Here is a 6,000-nt window from a genome sequence, read left to right as displayed (position 1 = left end):
TGGCTGGTTAGTCAATGACAGGTATGACCCCTCAAGGGAAGGGCGACCTATGCCAGGTAAAGCTTCCAGGGTTCAGCAGAAGATCTCAGGGGATCACCCTAAGAAAAGCTGGGGATGAGAAATGCCCCCTGTGGCTCACCTTGCCCATCCTTGCTAATCTTGGTCCATGATCTATGACTAGTGCCTAGAACAACCACCTTGAAATTCTGAGTCAAGGGGTATCTGTTTCCCTAAGGCTACGCATTATGGAATTTATGGCCATTGCTGCAATGCCTGAGTGGTTACGTACGAGGAACTGACTTTAAAATTTTAAAGTATAAAAATAAAACAGACCTGGTGTATTATTACTGGAGTCAACTGTCTATATGTGTGTCCGCATTTTATTTGTGTTTTGCATTTGTGTTTTATGTTCTGTGTTCATACTCCATCCTGTAAACAGGCCAAGACACCCAACTTTATTGAGGTATAATTGACAAATTAAATTATATAAATTTAAAGTATAAGACATGATGATTGATATACACATTGATATACACATATGTTGTGAAATGATCATCACAATCAAGTCAGTTAACATATTTACCACTTCATCTAGTTATCATTTTTTCATGTGTGTGGTGAGGACGTTTAAGATCTACTCTCTTAGCAAATTTCAAGTATATTTCAAGTATATGGTACTGTATCGTTAACTATAGTTACCATGTTGTACATTAGTTCCCCAGAGCTTGTTCATTTTATAACTGAAAGTTTGTGCCCATTGAACATTTTCCCAATATCCCTGGACTCCAGCTTCTGGTAACCATCATTCTACTCTCTGCCTCTATGAGTTTCACTTTTTTAGTTTCCACATATCAGATCACGCAGTATGTGATTTTCTGTGTCTGGCTTATTTCACGTAACATATTGTCCTCCAGGTTCAGCTGGAGCTCCAGCAATCCTCCTCCGGAGGCTGAGGCAGGAGGATGGCTTGAGCCCAGGAGTTGGAGGTTAGTGTGAGCTAGGCTGACACCACGGCACTTTAGCCCAAGCAACAGAGTGAGACTCTTGTCTCAAAAAAAGAAAAGCAAAAACATACAAATGGCCAACAGGTGCTCAGTGCCACTAATCATTAGTGAAATGCAAATCAAAGCCACAATAAGATATTATCTCATACTTGTTAGGATGGCCATTATCAAGAAGGTATGAGGTAAGTGTTGGTGAGAGTGTGGAGAAAAGGAAACCCTTGTACATGATTGGTGGGAATGTAAATTGGTATAGTGATTCTAGAAGAGAGTGTGGAAGTTCTTCCAAAAATTAAAATGGAAGTACCATATGTTCCATCAAACCCACTTTTGGGTATATATTGGAAGAAAATGAGATTAGTATCTCAAAGAGATGTCTGCACTCCCATATTCATTGTAGCATTATTCATATTAGCCAAGACATGGGAGCAACCTAAGTGTCTGCTGATAAATGAATCAATAAAGAAATCGTGGTATACTATTCAGCCTTAAAAAAAGAGGGAAGTCCCAACAAAAGAGAAATGATTTTTTTTAAAGATTACTGTCACTATCCGGGATGCAGTGTAGAAAGCAGATACTCGTTTTCTAAAACAGAGCTGCACACAGTAAATGGGTGGATAATAGGCTCAGACTATAAATCTAGTTTGTTCATTTACCCAACGATGGCAATACTTTGCCACGTATAAAGTGTTCTCATACAGATCCTCTCAAGACATCCTTTCAACAAAAAGATATTTTAGCTGTTAAGATAGCATTTGTCGTGTGCTGGGAGGCGAGGAAGGCGACACAGGTATGACGTGAGCCCCAGCAGCGTCACATTGGTGAAAGGTCCCCACAGCGCCGTCCACCCTTAACCAGGGCCGGAGCGGCGGCGTCTGTGAGCAGGTGCTGCACTTCCCGCGTCCTCGTCCCGTCCAGGTTTCTGAGCTCAGCAGAAATGAGTGATTTTTTCGTCACTGTGATTGTCAAGATTGTCCCAGATAAAACCATTCCTTGGCCACAAGTTCAGGGTCTCTTCCGTCCACGGGTCAGTCCATTCAACTGTAAGTACACTTGTCTGTTTTCAGGTTTTCGCTCATCGTCCAGCCTCCGGCTGTGCTGCTGACTGGCAGCTCTCGAAGAAGCAGGACCCACATCGTTTTATTACTGCCACGGTGCTGCTGGCGCCCGAGACCGGACGGCAGGGAACCGCACTGACCAAACGCTGCGACGGCGCAAACTTTTCCAGCCTTTTCCTTTGTCTTGCTCTGTGGAGCTGGCCCAGCCCTGGCTGCCGCAGCCCGCACACTGCCGGCGCTTGCCGCCACGCGGCCGGTCCCGCAGCGCCCTTCCCGCACGGGCCCGCCCTCACCGCCCCGCCCGCACGGCCCCGCCCACACCGCCCCGCCCACACGGCCCCGCCCGCACGGCCCCGCCCTCACCGCCCCGCCCACACCGCCCCGCCCTCACCGCCCCGCCCGCACGGCCCGCCCTCACGGCCCCACCCACACCGCCCCGCCCTCACGGCCCCGCCCTCACGGCCCCGCCCTCACGGCCCGCCCTCACGGCCCCGCCCTCACGGCCCCGCCCTCACCGCCCCGCCCGCACGGCCCCGCCCACACGGCCCCGCCCACACGGCCCCGCCCTCGCCGCCCCGCCCGCACGGCCCCGCCCACACCGCCCCGCCCTCACCGCCCCGCCCTCACCGCCCCGCCCACACCGCCCCGCCCACACCGCCCCGCCCTCGCCGCCCCGCCCGCACGGCCCCGCCCGCACGGCCCCGCCCACACCGCCCCGCCCACACCGCCCCGCCCACACGGCCCCGCCCTCGCCGCCCCGCCCTCGCCGCCCCGCCCACACCGCCCCGCCCTCACCGCCCCGCCCACACCGCCCCGCCCTCACCGCCCCGCCCGCACGGCCCCGCCCACACCGCCCCGCCCGCACGGCCCCGCCCTCACCGCCCCGCCCGCACGGCCCCGCCCACACCGCCCCGCCCACACCGCCCCGCCCACACGGCCCCGCCCTCGCCGCCCCGCCCGCACGGCCCCGCCCGCACGGCCCCGCCCTCGCCGCCCCGCCCGCACGGCCCCGCCCGCACGGCCCCGCCCGCACGGCCCCGCCCACACCGCCCCGCCCTCACCGCCCCGCCCTCACCGCCCCGCCCGCACGGCCCCGCCCTCACCGCCCCGCCCACACCGCCCCGCCCTCACCGCCCCGCCCACACGGCCCCGCCCTCGCCGCCCCGCCCGCACGGCCCCCATTCCTCCCCCTCAGGCCTCCACACAAAATTGTGACTTTGTTCTTGAACAGGCAAGTAATCCATTTAAAGGATCCACTAAGAACCTAAAGGAGCTTCAAATCACTTCCTTTTTTTTTGAGACAGAGTCTCACTCTGTTGCCCGGGCTAGAGTGCCGTGGCGTCAGCCTCGCTCACAGCAACCTCAAACTCCTGGGCGCAAGCGATCCTCCTGCCTCAGCCTCCCGAGTAGCTGGGACTACAGGCATGCGCCACCACGCCCGGCTAAATATATATATATATATATATATATATATATATATATACACATATAAATATATATATACATATACATATATATATATGTTGTACAGCTAATTTCTATTTTTTTAGTAGAGACAGGGTCTGGCTCTTGCTCAGGCTGGTCTTGGGGCTCCTGAGCTCAAATGATCCGCCCGCCTCGGCCTCCCAGAGTGCTAGGATTACAGGCATGAGCCACTGTGCCCGCGGACAAATCACTTTCTTTGAACTATTGAAGCCCAGTAGAGCTCTCTGAGAGTATCAAGTACTCCATCATCAAGCCGACATAAACTGCCGAGCCTGTCTGGAACAGTTCGTCAGCCCTTTCTGTGCCCTTATGCGGGAGTCCTGCCTCCATCACTCTGGCAGGATTCTGCCAGTGACACTGCGATGTATTGATTTAACCCCTTTTCCTCTCTTTCTTGTTTCAGAGACAGGGTGTTGCTTCACACAGCCCAGGCTGGAGTGCAGTGGCATCATCATAGCTCACTGCAGCCTCAAACTCCCGGGCTCAAGCAACCCTCTCACCTAAGCCTCCTCAGTAGCTAGGACTACAGACATGTGCCACAACACTCTGCTAATTTTTTTATTTTTGTAGACATGGGGGCTCTCACTATGTTGCCCAGGCTGGCCTCAAACTCCTGGGCTCAAGTGATTTTCCTGCCTGGGCCTCCCAAAGTGCTGGGATTACAGGCATGAGCCGGCAGGCCCATTCATCCCCTCTTTGTAACTGGATCCATTGCCACGTGCCTGACTGCCCTTTGGTCACGCAGGCCAGAGCAGGAGAGGGCAGACCCGGAAAACACCTAGGCGGTGTGACCGCCCGGCTCCCACCAGGCATTCTTGCCGAGGTCAAACCTGAGTCAGATCGTGCTTCTTGATCTAATTGTGCCAATTCGCAGCAAATGCAGGGCAGACAGGGACATGTTAAACAGTGTTAGGAGACAATTACCAAAACCCAAAATGTGGGAAACCCTAAAGGACAAATGATTTGATAATTGAAATAAATTACAAGAAAAATTTTTAAAAAGACGAATTTTTAGATGGAAAGAGATTTTAAGGGGCCCGAATGGATACGATTTGGAACCCGATTCAAGCAAAGTATAAACAAAATATATGAGACAAACAGAAATTTGCATACCGTGTAATTGTGGTATTAAGGAATTGTGAGCTTTTTAGGTGTGACAACGGTAGTACGGTTGTGTGTGTGTAACTGGGACTTGCTAACCTGTCCCGTGGCGTGATGGGGAGGGACACAGATGTAACACGACTGGCTGTGAATTGAGGTTTTGCTATGGTTGGGTGATGGCCACTGTACAGATGGTCCTCTGTACTATTATTTGTATAAGTTTGAAATTCTCTATAATAAGAATAAATAAGGTCAGGTGTGGTGGCTCATGCCAATCTTAGCACTCTGGGAGGCCAAGGCAGGAGGATCTCTTGAGGTCAGGAGTTTAAGACCAGTCTGAGCAAGAGCAAGACCCTCTTCCCCCATGGCTCTACTAAAATAATAACAAAATTAGCCAGATTTGGTGGTGTGTGCCTCTAGTCCCACTCTGGAGGCTGAGGCAGGAGGATCCCAGGAGTTTGACGTTGCAGTAAGCTAGGATGACACCACTGCAATCCAGCTTAGGTGACAGAGTGAGGCCCTGTCTCAAAAAAAAAAAAAAAAAAAAAAAAAGGGAATAAATTCTCATTGTAAGAAAAGGACAGGTGAAAGTCGAACATTAAAGTCACCAAAGGTTGTGGGCATGTGTTCTGAAGTATAGTGTATAGAGTAGACTGGAGGAAGGGAGCTGGGAAATGTGGGAAATTTGGAGCCCGCCTACATTTAATGTGATTTGAGGACTTCGAGAGTGCAAGAGTCCGAGTAGGGAAGTGGTGATGCAGGGTCAGAGTGTGGTAGAGGTGTTTGCAGTTCTATGCTTAGGACATCATAGCCTGAAGCTATGATGCATAAAGAAGTTTTAAGAAGGCAGAGAACCATTACACCGTAGGGAATGAACCAACTAAGGGTTAGGAAGGGGGAAAAGGAAGCCTGCTGAACTAAAAAAGGAGGTGATCAACTCAAGCCTCCACCTACAGTTTATTTTGTTTTATTAAACCATGAAAACATCTGTCAGATATGGAGCTACCTTTTACCCTTGCCACCTAGGGACTTTTAAAATTTGTCTTTTTCCAGTTAAGGTGAAAGAGTTCAGAACAAAGTATTTTAAGGACACAATCAGGCTCTGTCATCTCTGTAACTTGCAACACTAACTTCCCTTTGGAACTTGCACAATGCTGTTTTGAAATGGTTTCAAAAACTATTTAGACCTGGGGCTGGCGGTTAGGTCTATGCGCCCAACTCCACTCTGCACCCGGTTTGGGTGCACTAAAGTATTCTTGGCTGGACTCAAGTGGGAGGTGGCTGACGGCCCTGTTTCTCAAACCTTATTTTCAAGGACCTACACAGGGAGCCAGGCGGGAAAAATGTGATTTCCC

Source organism: Microcebus murinus, chromosome 3 (genome assembly GCF_040939455.1).
Source record: "Microcebus murinus isolate Inina chromosome 3, M.murinus_Inina_mat1.0, whole genome shotgun sequence".
NCBI lineage: Eukaryota > Metazoa > Chordata > Mammalia > Primates > Cheirogaleidae > Microcebus > Microcebus murinus.
This window is presented reverse-complemented; position numbering follows the sequence as displayed.